This window comes from Bubalus bubalis, chromosome 9 (genome assembly GCF_019923935.1).
Source record: "Bubalus bubalis isolate 160015118507 breed Murrah chromosome 9, NDDB_SH_1, whole genome shotgun sequence".
Classification (NCBI taxonomy): domain Eukaryota; kingdom Metazoa; phylum Chordata; class Mammalia; order Artiodactyla; family Bovidae; genus Bubalus; species Bubalus bubalis.
In genome coordinates, this window is record NC_059165.1 from 93474195 (window position 1) to 93489868 (window position 15674).

At 48.0% G+C, this 15674-nt stretch overlaps 1 protein-coding gene across 1 annotated transcript in view; it reads left to right on the top strand.

Annotated features, from left to right (window-relative positions):
• The window catches only part of VAV1 (vav guanine nucleotide exchange factor 1), a 64281-nt gene that overhangs the window by 1024 nt on the left and 47583 nt on the right, over positions 1 to 15674 (top strand). The window lies entirely within an intron of this gene.

A 15674-nucleotide genomic window follows, 5' to 3' on the forward strand; every position in this document is an offset into this window, starting at 1 on the left:
GGATTTGACTTCAACCTCCCCGGCTCAGGAAATATATTCAAATCCCTATTTGAATGTGGTTGGGTGGGGGAGGCCACTGGACTGGATTCTCTCTCTGTTGTACCTTCTCTGGTTCCCCCTGGCCTCTTGAGCGCTGGATGAAAAGTAATGTCTGCTGATGGGTGGTGGTTGGGGGCACCCTGCCTGCCCTAGGGGTCTGAGGGGACACTAGCCATCCAGCCCTCAGGTCCCACCCCAGGATGAAAGCCTTGTCTGGAGGTGCAGTGGGCTGGTGGTGGGGGCCCTTTTTGGGGATAGATGGGGAGGGCGGCCTGGGGCACTGCCTCTTTTCTGGGTTGAGATGCCACGTGCAGATCGGGGGAGGAGCAGTAAGTGATCAGGGAGGGGTCCTTGGGGTGTTTCCTGGTGACAGGCCCACGCGTGGGAGAGATGGGTGGCTCACCCTCCCTGAGCACAGGCAGGCCTCCTGAAAGAATGAGGGAACCCCAGAGATCCTCCCACCCCAGCCAGCTGTTGTGGCCACAGGACACAATTATGCCTACATGTGTTTGCACACAGAAGGAAGTAGCCCTAGGATCAGTCAGGCCTCTGACCTGTGGGCAGTTGAGACCCAGTGTGGCTTCGATAGCCGCTCATGGGAAAGTGGTTAGACCTAAGGATGAACTTCCATCCTTGCCTGCATCTTCCCTACAGCTGGTTTCTGATAAAAGGCAGTGGGGTGTGGCATTAACCTCTAAGAGGGCAGCTTCAGGGACTAATGAATCCTGATTTTCTGTGCTGGTTAATGCCGAGGACCCAGGTCTCAGTCTGGCCCTCAAGGAGTTCCCAGACTGGGGAAGACAGACATTCCCTAGCCCTGTGTTGTCAGGACTGAGACAGAGGGAAACAAAAATTCTGGGCTGAGGGCCCTGGAGCAAAGGCAAAAGATTGCCTGGGGGAGTTGGGCTTAATGCAAGAGGGGACATTTGTGCTGGATTTTGAAGAGTGAGTAGGAGTTTTCTTATTGCTTTGACCCTGGTGCCTAACTGTGTCAGACCCGGCACTGGGCAAGGGTGTTCCATGATCCTCTCTATCTGGGAGCTCTGGGCCTTGCTGCCCTGTGCATTTTATCTCCTTTCAAAGTGCAATCCTTTGCCCTGTTCACAGTGGGGCCATGCACGGGAAGCTAAAAGGTAGTCATTTTAAACCAAAGGGAGGTGCCCCAAGAACAGCCTCTTTAAGTTTGCAAGTCCCTGTCTGTCAACAGATTTAAGCCAGGGCTAAGAACTGCCAGTGAGGTGTGGAAGGGCAAAGAGAGAAAAGGGAGGGCTCCTGATGAGGGTGGGATGGGGTGAGGGACGCACAATGCCGTAAATAAAGGTGTGGCGTCTGGAATTAGAATGCTTCTCTGTTTCTCTCATTTCCTCTTGAGAGCTCCTCTGCTTTGGCTCCACTCTTTCCTGGGTAGAGTGGAAACAGCATGTTCGTTCATTCATTCATCCATGGTGCTGAGACAGTGGGACAAAGACACACACAAACCCCTGTTGTCGGGACTTCCCTGGTGGTCCAGTGGTTAAAACTCCACATTTCTACTGCAGGGGACATGAGTTCGATCCCTGGTCAGGGAACTAAGATCCCACATGCCGTGCAGCATGATCAAAAATAAATAAGTAAAGTACTCCCCGCCCCTCCAAAAAAACACCCTGTTGTGAAAAAGCTGATGCTCTAATGGGAGACACTGACAGTGGGCAAATAAGGCAACATTTACGTTGTTCGGAGTGGTGGGTGGTCTGGAAAAAGGGGGGCTTAGGAGTGTGAGGCTGCACTTTTGCATATGAGGTCTGGGAGGCTTCCCTGACGAGGTGACATTAGAGCAGAGACCTGGGCAAAGTGAGGGAAGAGCTGGGTGAATCTAAGGAAACAGAGCTCCTGGCAAAGGTCCCAAGGTAGGAGCAGGTCAGTGGCCACATAGTCGTGCTGCGGGGCAGTGCCTGGGCTGGCTGTGTGGGCATAGTTCATGGGTGAGGTCAGATTGAAGTGGGTCTCCGCACTGGATGGTCTCTCTGAGGTCTGAGACCCAGAGAGAGGACGATGTCATTACAGATGGCCACAGGGTGACCGGACACTCTTTGCTGTCTCTGGGAGCCCAAATTCTGGGTAGCAGACATGAAACCTTAAAGCTGAGGAAGTGGAGAGGAAGAGATGAATGTGACCGTCATTGTGGGAAAGATCCCACCAGGACGGGGGAGCTTATTATACTGGGAATGGGGGTGGTCACTGGAGCCAAGATGATGAATCTTGTTTTCAGTTCCTCCGCTGTGTGACCTTAGGCATGTTACTTAACCTCTCTGTGCTTTCATCCCCAGCCAATAAACCCTGGCACCACCAGTAGAGGCAGGGAAGGGAGAGGGTGGGAGGGTTAGAACAGGAGGGGTGGACTTATGCTGGAGGTGGTGGTGGAGGTGGCGGCTCGGAGGCGCCAGATCTGGGCTCAGATCCCAGCTGCACCACTTCCTGGTTTCACCTCTCTGAACCTCAGTTTCCCCATCTGTGAACTGTGGCTAAATATGGCACCTTTGAGGGGAGGACTGTTTTAACATTTCAATACTGCTCGGCATAGTGTCGACACCTGATGTGCTGTGCTGTGCTCAGTCGCTTCAGTTGGGTCCGACTCTTTGTGACCCCATGGACTGTAACCCGCCAGGCTCCTCTGTCCATGGGATTCTCCAGGAAAGAATACTGGAGCGGGTTGCCATGCCCTCCTCCAGGGGATCTTCCCCACCTAGGGATCAAATCTGCGATAAACTCTCGCTAAAAAGTCTTCTTAGGAAAGATGAGGGAAAATGGGAGGGTTGGTAACATAGCATAGCTTGTAGGAGTTTGGGTTAGGGCAGTGGTTCTCAACTGGGGTGGTTTTGCTCCCCCAGCAGGGGACCTTTGGCAGTGTCAGTCTGGGTTGTCACTTCTGGGAGCTGCTACTGTTATCCAGTGGATAGAGGATGCTGTGCAACATCTGATAATTTCACATACAACAGAAAATTATCCAGCCCCAATGTCAACAGTGGGGTTCCTAGGTGGTGCAGTGGTAAACGGAGAAGGCAATGGCATCCCACTCCAGTACTCTTGCCTGGAAAATCCCATGGACAGAGGGGCCTGGTGGGCTACAGTCCATGGGGTCGCTAGGAGGCGGACACGGCTGAGCGACTTCACTTTCACTTTTCAATTTCCTGCATTGGAGAAGGAAATGGCAACACACTCCAGTGTTCTTGCCTGGAGAATCCCAGGGACGGGGGAGCCTTGATGGGCTGCCGTCCTGGGGTCGCACAGAGTCGGACACGACTGAAGCGACTTAGCAGCAGCAGCAGCAGCAGAAGCAGTGGTAAAGAATCCGCCTGCCAGTACAGGAAATGTGGGTTCCATCCCTGGGTTGGGAAGATCCCCTGGAGGAGGAAATGGCAACCTACTCCAGAATTCTTGCCTGGAAAAGAATCCATGGGCATATGAGCCTGGCGGGCTACAGCCCACGGGGTCTCAAAGAGTCGGACAAGCCTGAACGCGCGTGCACCCAATGTCAACAGGGCTGACTTTGAGAAACCCTGTGCTGGGGGACAGAGAGCCTGGTAGAATCTTTAAAATATTTGATTCTTTAGTTAAATAATATGTGTGTATCGTTCAAAGTTCAAAACACATAGAAGGTGTGCAGAGAAAAATATAATCTTTGGCCATCTTCCTCAGATACCCAGTTCCTGCTTTCCCCCATAAGTGACTACTTTTTTTAAGCTGACTATATATCCTTACAGAATTTTCTTATGCACATAGAAATTTAGGTTCTTATTAACTACACTCCTCTCTTTCTGTGAAAGACAGAACATACTATCTGTATACCCTGCTTTCATTACTTTAATCATCACCTTGGTCGTCTTTCCAAATCAGTTCATACAGTGTTCCCATTCTTTAAAAAAAAATGACTGCAGCATCGCTTCTCGGCCTTTTGGCTAAGATCATGTATAAAAAATTGACTGCAGGATATTCTAGATTGTCCGTTTACTAAACAAACTACTTCCATTGGGCTAACCACGTGCCAGGCATTCTTCCAAACTAGGGGCTGGCAAACTACAACAAGAGGGCTGAATCTGGACCACAGCATGTTTTATAAATAAAGTTTTATTAGCACACACCCATGCCCATTTGTTTATGTATTATCTATGGCCAATTTCCAGTTACAATTCTAAATTTGAGTAACTGATGAAGACAGTATCTGGCCTATGGTGCTGAAGACATTTATTATCTAGGTGTTTGTAGAAAAAGCGAGCTGATCGTTGGTTTAAACACTTTTTACACAGTGACTTAATTTGCACACTGCATCTGGGAAAACTGAGACACAGAAGTTAAGTCCCTAGCCCCAGGGTAACCAGCTTGAAAGTGACAAAGTCAGAGATTTGAACCTAGGCAGCCTGGCCCCAGGATCCTTACTCTTTTTTTTTTTTCTTTCCTTTTTGGCTGCCCTGTGTTGGCATGTGGAACTTCCCCAATCAGGGATTGAATCCATGTACCCTGCATGGACTCTTAACCACTGGACCCCTAGGGAAGTCCCTCAGAATCCCTACTCTCTCTCTTAGAATCTTTACTGTTAACTTACTCTAAACTCAATTCCATAGCCCAGCTGGGCAATGGTTTATTTCACCATCACTCCTATTGCTGGGAACTTGTATTGAACCATGCTTTTGTTCTGACACACTTTCTGTGATCAGTAACCTTGTCCATGAACTGTTTTTCAGCTCCTCTACTGTGTGACCTTGGGCATGTTACTTAACCTCTCTATGCTTCCGATTCTTCATCTCTAAAATGGAGATAATAAGTCCTTATGTGAAAGTATTGTTGTGAAGGATAAATGAGTTACTATAAAGAACATAGAAAAGTATCTAGTTATATATAAATGCTGTTATTGCAGCCAGATACATGAGCAAGTATATCCATGGGATGAATTCTCAGAAGGGTTTCTTGGCTCAAAGCAGGTGAGTCTGTGTTTTTGGTAGATCTTGCCAAATTGTTCTCTGTATGGGATTGTTCCCATATGCATTGTTCCAATTACATTACCTCTAACAGTGAGAATGCTGGTTTCTTCATTGCCCTGCCAACAGTTGTTAAGCTTTTGGAGTCTTGCCAACTTGGGTGATAAATGAAGCTCATTATGACTCAGTTTACATTTCTCTTAGTCTGAGACTGAGCATCTTTTCTTATAAGAGTTATTTTTATTTTCTTTTTGCAAACGAATATTTGTTCATATCACTTGCCCATGTTTTTCCCTTCCAGGACTATTGCCCCCTTTTTTAAAATTGATTTTTAGGAACTTTTTATATATTGAGCTGTTCTGAATTTCAAGTCAGGTACTTAGTAGCCTTGTGATCTTGGACAAAAAAATGACTTAATCTATCTGATCCTTATCTACAAAATGGGGGTGTGGACAGCACTGATATCTCAGGGTTGTATGAAGGTTCAGCATGATAATGCAGGCTACATTTTTATCACAGTGATTGACATATGATTGATAGCATGTAAATTAATGGGAGTCATTCTTTTTGCTAATTTGATTTCAGTAGGTCTGAGCTTGCCTGTAGGATGTGGTATAGGTCAGGGTGCAAAATATTAGTTGCTGTAGTGAACTGTATTTCTTCAGTGAATTTAAAGAATTTCCTTCTGGCTTATACCACAATCTGGTTTGGGTCAACTGGGGGATTAAGAAAATATTCCTTCTTTATATATATGTATATATTTCTTTTATTTCTTTATTTATTTTTAGGCTGTACTGGGTCTTAGTTTCTGCGCAGGCTTTTTCTCTAGTTTCGGTGAGCAGGGGCTACTCTCTGCTTGTGGCGCGAGGGCTCCTCATTGCTGTGGCCTCTGTTGCCGCAGAACTCAAGCTCTGGGGCTCGCACGCTCAGTAGTTGTGGTTCTCAGGCTCTAGAACACAGGCTTGGTAGTTGTGGTGTACCAGCTTAGCTGCTTCAAGGCATGTGGGATCTTCCTGGACTAGAGATCGAACCCATGTCTTCTGCATTGGCAGGTGGATTCTTTACCACTAAGGTACCAGGAAAGCCCAGCCATTCTTTACAAAGTCCCTACAGGACCTGGGCTCCTTCTGCCTCAAGGCCCCACCCTCCCTGAAGCCCTTGGAGTCAGACGGCAAAGGAGGGAGTGATGGGGAGGGAAACCCTGGGGGGTTTGCATGGACCAGACCCGGAAGTGGCACCATCACCTCCATCCTTATTCCGCTGGCCAGAACTTGGTTATGTGGTCCCATCCAACTGCAAGACAGGCCGGGAATGTAGTTTAGCTCTGTGCCAGGAAGGACAAGGAAGTGGGTTGGGTGGATATAGAGAAGGCAGTGACAAGAGGACCCCTGGGTGATGCCTAGCTGACTTCAGCGATGTAGCTTTGGAGGGGGCTGGCTTTGAGGAAACCTCTGTGAGATGAGGAAGGAGGAGGACATGGACCAGAGCCATGGGGAAGGATTCAGCTGGGGACAGAGTGGGGCCTGGGTACAAGGAAATCTCAGCCCAGTGGGTTGTCTTGGGTTGGGTGGAAGACCTCATTTAAACATGCCCATTAGGGCTGACGGGGATGGAAGCTTGAGAGAGTCAATATTTGGTGCCGTGCCTTCTTTCCCATTCCATTCTGTTCTGTTCACTGACTTCCTCTCTGGGCCCAGTACTGGGAAACATCACCCTTCAGGACTTCAGGGAGGATGCTGGAAACCCCTAGCCCTTCCCTTGCTCTCAGCCCTCCCATGCATGGGTCCCCTTGCAGCAAAAGGCAAAATCTTCAGCATGATCCATAAGAGCCTCTGAGTTTGGTGTCTGCCCGCCTCTCAGCTCTCATCTCCTCCCTCACCCCACTGCAGCCACATGGGCCCCCTCCCTGTTCTTAGAACCCACCAGGTACAATATAGCCCCAGGGCCTTTGCACTTGCTGTCTTTCTCCACAAATCACTCTTCCCCTCAGATACATACCCTGGTTGTTCTCTTATCTCCTGAAGGTTTCTTATCAGAGAGATTTCTGCTGCTTTCTTTATATGAAATTGCATCCGCTGCCCTGTCTGCCCCCACCCCCATCCCACCACAATACCTTCCATTCTCTTCCCTTTCTAAATTTTCCTCTGTAATACTTAGTGGGTCTTCCCAAGTGGCTCAATGGGAGAAGAATCTGCCTGCCAATGCAGGAGATGCAAGCTCGATCCCTGGGTTGGGAAAATCCCCTGGGGAGGAAATGGCAACCCACTCCAGTATTCTTGCCTGGAAAATCCTAAGGACAGAAGAGCCTGGCGGGTTATAGTCCTTGTGGTTACAAAAGAGGTGGACATGACTTAGTGACTAAACAACAACAAAGCAGTACTTAGCACTTGCTGACTTACCACTGATTTTTTTTTTAACTTAAAAAAATTATTTACTTATTTGGCTGTGTTGAGTCTTAGTTGTGGCATGCGTTGTGGTGCCCTGGCTAACCCAGGGCACCTTGGGCTCAGTAGTTGTGGAGCAGTGGATTAGTTGCCCTGCGGCATGTAGGATCTTCCTAGATGAGGGATCACACTTGTGACCCCTGTGTTAGAAGGCAGATTCTTAACCATTGGACCACCAGGGAAGCCCCAGACTTACCATAGTTTTTTGGCTTATTTGGTTATTATCTGCTTCCCCCATTGGAATATCAGGGGAAAGCTTTTTGTCTGTTTGGTTCACAATTGTGTCCTTAGTTCTTAGGACAGCACTCAGCGCATAGTAGGTGCTTAACGAAATTGTTGTTGGTGTTTAGTTGCTGCATCATGTCCAACTGATTTATGACCCCATGGATGATATAACCTGCCAGGCTTCTCTGTCCCTGGGATTTCCCAAGCAAAGAATACTGGAGTGGGTTGCCATTTCCTTCTCCAGGGGATCTTCCTGATCCAGGGATTGAATTCTCATCTCCCACATTGGCAGGCAGATTCTTTACCATTGCTCAGGCGGATTCTGAGCCACCAGGGAAGCCCCACTCAATAAAACATTGATCACATATTCATTCATTCAGTCATTCAATACAGGGGTCAGCACCCTAGAAACTGTCAGCCGTCTGCCTCTTTTTGTAAGCAGAGTTTAACTGATACAAAGTCTTGCCTACTTGTCACATTGTTTGTGACTGCTCTCTCTGTGTGACCTACGACAAAGACTCTATGACCTGCAAAGCCAAAAAAAACCCAAATTACTGTCTGCCTCTTTACAGAGTTTGCTGATCCATCTCTGATTGAGTAGGTATTTGTTGAGTGCCTATGACTAGGTAGTGGTAGTTGGTAACCGGTGATTGAGAATGAATTACCTGAGATTATCCTGGCTTTACTAGTTCCAGGCTACGTGACTTCAAGCAGTTGCCTCGGCTTTCTCACGTTTGGTTTTCTTGTCTGTAAAATGGGGCAAATGAAGCCAATGATGATAGCAATGATAACAAAAATAATAATGGTGATGAGGCTGCCACCCACCTCAGAGGCATTTCTTTGTACTAGTTCGTTCCACTCACTGGGCGATGGAGAGTCCCACAATGAATGAGACACAGACCATATAGCAGCTCATGGAAACAGATGAGGAAGTAGGCAGCTATGACAGAGTAACACACTCAGTGATGGGTGGGTGGCACCCAGGGCATTGTGGGAGCAGAGAGAAGGGAAGTCCCAGAAACAATCAGGGTAGGCTTCCTGGAGGAGGTGACATGCCAACTGACTGTGGGAAGTCCGGGTATATTTCAGGGGCCAAAAGCACTTCTGTTTCTCTCTTACTAAAACTAACGGTGCCAGGAAGTGGGGAGGACCTGGGGGTATGTTGGATGGGCATATTTAGGTTTCTAACAATCTCACTATATTACATTCTAACGATCTAACTACATTGCAGAGATGGACTGTCCTCCTCTGATATCAAGGATGGTGTTCTGAGACTTGGACTTTAAGAGGAACATGAAAGTCAGGTCCCTTGGGGGAACTGTGTTCTTGAAGAAATAAGGGATGTTCAGTTGGAGAAGTTTAAGGTTTGAGGAAATTCTGAGCTTAATCTGCAGAAGTTTCGAGCAAGAGTCTTAGATCTTGTGACAGAAAACCCAAGTGAAACTGGCTTAGTCAAAAAATAATATTTATTACCTCACATAACTGAAAAGCTTGGGAGAGAAGGCCTATATGTCCAGCTGGATCCAGGGTCTTGACAATATCTCAGAAACCCTCCTCTCTTTACCCATTGCCCTCCATCTCTTAACTCTGTTTTCTTTTAAGTGTTTTCCTCCATCTTAGTCATTCTTTGCCCTCATGGAGGTAGACATGAGTGTCCAGATGTTCCAAATTTTTATTCCCACAATTCTGTGTCTAGTGGAAAACGAAAGGGTCAATTTAATGGCCCCTAAACCCCAGCTCTCTCTTTCATCGGACATGATCATTTGGGGGGAGGGGGTGACATGTCCAATCTTGAACCCATTGCTGGGAGAATGCATGGCCTGATTGATCAGGCCAGATCACACGCCCATTCCTGGCATTGGTGAGGGAGTCAACTCTACCCAAAGGAACTAGACTGGGGAAAGGGCTGTTTCATCCCGGGGAAATAGAGGGATGGTTACCAGAAAAGCAGGGAGAAGTCAAGAGGCAGTTGATCCATCGATGTTTATCTTGGTATCAAGTGCTAAACTGAGTCCAGAGTTTCTCAGTATCAGTAGTACTGAAATTGGCATTTCATTCTCTGTCCTGGGAGCTGCCTATGCATTGTAGGAAGTTGGGTAGCATCCCTGACCTTCACCCACTCTGCCCCCCTAGGGTGGGATCAACAAAATGTCCCTGGGCATTGCGAAATATACCCTGGTGAGCAGAATTGCCCCTGGGAGAACCACTGTTTTGGAGGGAGTGAGCTTCTTGTGTCCGAGAGGTGGGAGGTGGGTGGGGGAGGGAGGTGAGTAGGGGGAGGTGGGTGGCACAGAATCTAAAGAGAAATGAACAATTAATTACTGGCTGGGGTAAAGATGAGATTGAGAGCTTCTTCAAGTTAGATATTCCTTTATTTTATTATCCGGCAGCCAGCACTGTGCTGATGACTGGGGTGATGGGAAGAAACACCACAGATTTCCTCTCTGCTCTCCTGAGTTCGTGGCCTCTTGGGAGAGAAGGCTGCCTGTGTTCTGTTTTCTGTGGCCGCTGTAACAAAGTCGCAAAAACTGGGTGGCTTGAAACAACAGCTATATTGTCTCAGAGTTCTGGAGGGCAGTGGTTGGAAAGCAAGGCGTCAGCAGCATCTTGCTCCAACTCCAGGCTGTAAAGGAGAATCCCTTATTTGCATCTTCCAGCTTCGACTGGCTCCAGGCATTCCTTGGCTTGCGGCTGTGTTATTCCAGCCTCTGCCTCCATCTTCAAGTGACTGTGTCCTTTATGTCTGTCTGTCTGTGCATCTCATAATCTGGAATAATCTCCTCACCTTGATATCCTTTATGATGTTTTGCAAAGTCATTTTTAGAAAAATCGAGTCCACACCCTCTGCATTGGAAGCACAGGGTCTTTTTTTTTTGGCTATGCTGGGTCTTTGTTGCTGCGTGGGCTTTTCTCTAGTTGTGGCTAGCGGAGGCTGCTCTCTCGTTGTGGTACACAGTCTCCTCATTGCAATGGCTTCTCTTGTTGTGGAGCCTGGGCTCTAGGGTCATGGGCTTCAGCAGTTGCAGCATGTGGGCTCAGTAGTTGTGGCTTCCGGGCTCTAGAGCACAGGCTTAAGTAGTTGTGGGGCACGGGCTTAATTGCTCCGTGGCATGTAGGATCTTCCCAGGTCAGGGCTCGAACTTGTGTGTCCTGCACTGGCAGGCTGATTCTTTACCACTGAGCAACCAGGAAAGACTACCCTCCATCCCGGACCCTCTTTTCCAAATAACAGCACATTCACTGGTGCCAAGGGCCTGATGTGGATGTATCTGGGGACTTCCTTTCAACGCCCTGCAAATCAATAAAACACAGTAGTCAGTGTTGCAGATGGAATAAATCAAGGTTCAGGATGCTGAAGAGCAAACAGAGCGGGGTGGTCAAGGAAAGCTGAGAGCTGAAGAATGAGGAGCCACCTAGGAAGCACGGGGGCAAGGAGGAGAAAGCCTGTGCAATGGCCCTGTGGCAGGCAGATGAGAATGAAGAATCTGCTGGCTGAAGAAGGTGAGCCAGTGAAGGGGAGTGGAGGGAAATGATGTTTGGGAGGAAGGCACTTCACTGCAAAATGCTTTGGGACTGTGTATGGAATTTAAATGGGATTGGAAATCTTTGGAGGGTTTTAAGCTGCTCTAATGGTAACCCACTCCAGTGTTCTTGCCTGGAGAATCCCAGGGACGGGGAGCCTGGTGGGCTGCTGTCTATGGGGTCGCACAGAGTCAGACACGACTGAAACGACTTGGCAGCATGGTGACCGGACTCTAAAGGCAATAGAGGTAGCAGCAAGGGAACCTGGGAGGAGGAAGTTGATGGAGGGGTTCCATGGAGAAGTGATGGGGGCTTGGACAAGGAGCTGGGGACAATGCATCTGCCTCCCATTTTGGGGGGGGTTGGGCTGATCAGACTTGCTGACAGATTGGATGGAGGAGGGCTGGAAATAAATGAAAGGAGGAGGTCAGATGATATCAGGCAAAGGTTGTAGCTTAGGGACCCACACAAATGGGGTATCATTTGCTGAGATGGGAAGGCTGGGGGAGACATAGCTTTTGGAGAGTTCTGATTGGGCCATCTGACCCTGGAGTTGGGAGGCAGCCCAGCGTGCTGGTTAGTGCAGTGGTTCCTTTTTTTTTTTCCAGTCCTGACTAGGGATTGAACCTGGGTCACAGTGCGGTTGTTCTGAACTGGGGGTAGGGAGGAAGCAGCTCTGTCCTACCAGGGGACATGTGGCAATTCCTGGAGATGTTTTGGGCTGTTACTACTGGAGGGAGTGGTGTGGTTCTGTGTTGAGTGGGTAGAGAACAGAGGTGTAGCTATTTGTCCTCTTGTGCCCAAGGCAAAGGTCTGTATAGTCAAAACTATGGTTTTTCTAGTGGTCATATACGGACGTGAGAGCTGGACCATGAAGAAGGCTGAGTGCTGAAGAACTGATGCTCTTGAATTGTGGTGCTGGAGAAGACTTTTGAGAGGTCCTTGGATTGCAAGGAGATCAAACCAGTCAATCTTAAAGGAAATCAACCCTGAATAGTCATTGGAAGGACTGATGCTGAAGCTGAAGCTCTAAAACTTTGGCCACCTGATGCGAAGAGCAGCCTCATTGGGAAAGACACTGATGCTGGAAAAGATTGAGGGCAAAAGGAGAAGGGAGTGGCAGAGGATGAGATGGTTAGATAGCATCACTGACTCAGTGGACATGAATTTGAGGAAACTCCGGGAGATAGTGAAGGACAGGAAAGCCTGGTGTGCTGCAATCCATGGGGTCACAAAGAATCAGACGCAACTTAGCAACTGATCAATAGCAAGAATGCCCAAGATAGCTGCCCAAGTATCAGTCTTGAAAAGACCTAGAAACCCTGTTGGAGGGCCATGGACTCTGGTTGCCTGGGTGTCTGGGTGCCAGTCTTGACTTTGCAATCTTGGATGAGCTGCTGAACCTGTGACTTGGTTTTCCCCCTTTGAATTGGGGGTAAGGATAGTACCTACCTTATAAGGTTGTAGTGTCAGGGGCCAGAAGGATGCAACATCAAGAGACCTAAAGAGCAAAGTGTATCCACATCCAGGTCTTGGTACCTGGAAATTTTTTTTTTTTTTTGGTAAATCTCCATCACCTGTCACTTTGATAGTTTGTTAATCCTCACTAAAGTGTGAATGACTGGTAGTCATAAATTCCTCTTTCCAGGAGAACCTTCCATCTTCCTTGGAAACTGAAACCCTGTTGTAAATGAATTAATTAATGATTTATTTTGGCAGCACCATGTGGCTTGTGGGATCTTAGTTCCCTGACCAAGGATTGAACCTAGGCCACGAGCAGTGAGAGCTCAGAATCCTAACCGCTGGACCACCAGGGAACTCCCCAGGTTTGGGTACTTTGAAAACAATAATTTTAATGAAATGGATGGGGCTAGATTTAGAAAGTATAATGAATAACAACGGAAACAGGTCTCACTAACTGAGCACCTACTTATCTGCAAGTGTTGTTCTAAGTACTTATGACTTAGGCACCTCTGTGTTTCAGTTATCTGTTACTGGGAAACAGACCAGCCCAAACTAAGTGATGTATGTCAATAACTATGTTATCCTTCTCACAGATTTAGTGAGTCTGGGGTTCAGATGGGGCGTGGTGATGATGGTTTTTTAGCTCTGGGAGGAGAAACCTTGAATATTTGGGGGCTGGAAGCACCTGGAGCTTTCTTCACTCTCTTGTGGGAGTGCCTAGGCTAGGATGACTTGAAGCTCTGCTCAGTTGGAGCTCTTGCCTGGAAAACTGGCATGTGGTCTCTCCATGTGACTTGGGTTTCCTCATAACATGGTGACTGGGCTTTCAAGGAGGAGTGTGGAGAGACAGCAAGTGTTTCTTAAGAAACCAAGGCAGAAGCTGGAAGGTTTCTTCTGACCTAATTAGGAATCATATGGTGTCACTTGGCTGTGTTCTCAGTGACAAGCAAGTAGCTGAGATCAGCCTAGCTTCAAGGGGTGGGGAAACAAACTCCACCTCTTAAGGGGGATTTGACAAGTCACACTGCAGAAGAGCATGCTGGATGGTGGTATTTTTGTTGCCATCTTTGGAAGGCACAGTTATTAATAATTTCGCTGAGTCGTATCCGACTCTTGCAACCCCATGGACTGCAGCCCGCCTGGCTCCTCTTTCCATGGGATTCTCCAGGCAAAAATACTTGAGTAGGTAGACGTTTCTTTCTCCAGGGGATCTTCCCGGCCCAGGTTTCCTGCATTACAGGTAGCTTCTTTTACTGTCTGAGCCACCAGGGATGCCCGCTACTAAGGTAAGCCAGAGAGTAGTCATAGACTGGAGAAAAAAATAGAAGGAGGTAGTAGGACCAGGACCCTGGGGTCAGAACCATGTAACAGGAGCTAGACCTTCAGGCTAAAGCTGTCTTCAGGGAGCTGAGACCATGGAGGAGGTATATTTGCTGCTGGAGAGGCAGAACAAGAGAAGGAGAAATACCCTGGCTTCTCTCTTCCTTCCACCCTCTGGTCTCCTGCCTGGGCCTCCCATTGGCTAGAACTAGCTGGAAGGAAGGGTGCAAAGGCACCTGGGAAATGCAGTTCCCTTTGACACAGAGCCAAGCAAAGGAAGGACAGGTAGGATTTGAGAGCAAGCAGGCTAATTACCCTCATAGACCCTGAGCAAGTGACTACCTCTTTGTGCTCAGAGTGTTATCTCCGCTCCAATCCTTTGGCCACCTGATGCAAAGAGCTGACTCACTGGAAAAGACCCTGATGCTGGGGAAGGTTGAAGGCAAAAGGAGAAAGGGGTGGCTGAGGATGAGATGGTTAGATAACATCTCCAACTCAATGGACATGAACTTGAGCAAACTCTGGGAGATAGTGGAGGGCAGAGGAGCCTGGTTTACTATAGTCCATGGTGGGGGGGTGGGCGGTCACAAAAGAGACATGACTTAGCAACTGAACAGCAACAAAGTGTCTTAGTTAAAGAAAGCTCCTCTTCTTGCTCTTTGCCTGAGAATCAAAGATAAGCAATGATTTTTTTTCCAGTGGCAGGGCCCTCCTAAGCTTTAATGGCTCTACTGCTTTTGGACACTTGTTCACTCTTAGATCAAACCCAGATCTTGTTTCTTAGGACTCTCCTTATCACATGTCTCCAGCTAATCGTCTTCCTTCAGATAACCCATCAGAGATCTGCCTCTGTGATTACATCTTCAGCTTCCTCCAAGTTCCCTCTCACCGAGGAAGAACACCCACAGTGCTTTCATGACTCCTCAAAGGATGGGGTTTCCAGAACTTCTCCCTGGGGGTGGCTGTCTTGTGGTTATTTGCTTGGGGGACCCAGAGTGACCCCCAGATGTTTGCAGCATCTGAGCATCCCAAGAGAGGTGGGGCTGTTGCCGTCAATCTTAGCTGTGATTGAGCGGGGGACCAGGGGAGAGTTGGAGAAAATGCTTCAAAAGACATCAGTCATTTGTACTTGGGACTTCCCTGGTGGTCCCGGGGTTAAGGCTTCACCTTCTAATGCAGGCGGTGAGGGTTTGATCCCTGGTCAGAGAACTAAGATCCCACATGCCTCATGGCTGAGAAATCAAGACATAAAACTGAAGCAGTGTTGTAACAGATTCAATAAAGACTTAAAAATGGTTTATATCAAAACAATCTTTTTAAAAATGTTAAAAAAAAAATAATTTGTGCTTCCCTCACAGGGACTCTGGGAGATAATGGCAGGATGGTGGGATGCTCCCATGGCAACACTTGCCCGGTTTCCCTCACATGGCCCCAGTTTTGGTAAATCAGCATTGGATACCACCCGTGGCTCACTCCCTCCCACTCCCCCTTTCTCACTCTGCTCCAGCCACTCTGGTCTCCAAGCTCTTCCTTCAAAGCACCAGGCAGGGTCCAGTCTCGGGGTCTTTGCACTAGCTGTTCCCTCTGTCTGGAAGCGTTTTCTTCCAGACACCTAACCAGATTATTCCCTCCTTCAAGTCTCTCTCTCTCTCTCTCTTTTTTTTTTAATTTAAACACTTCTTATTATTATTTTTCGGCTGCTCTGGGT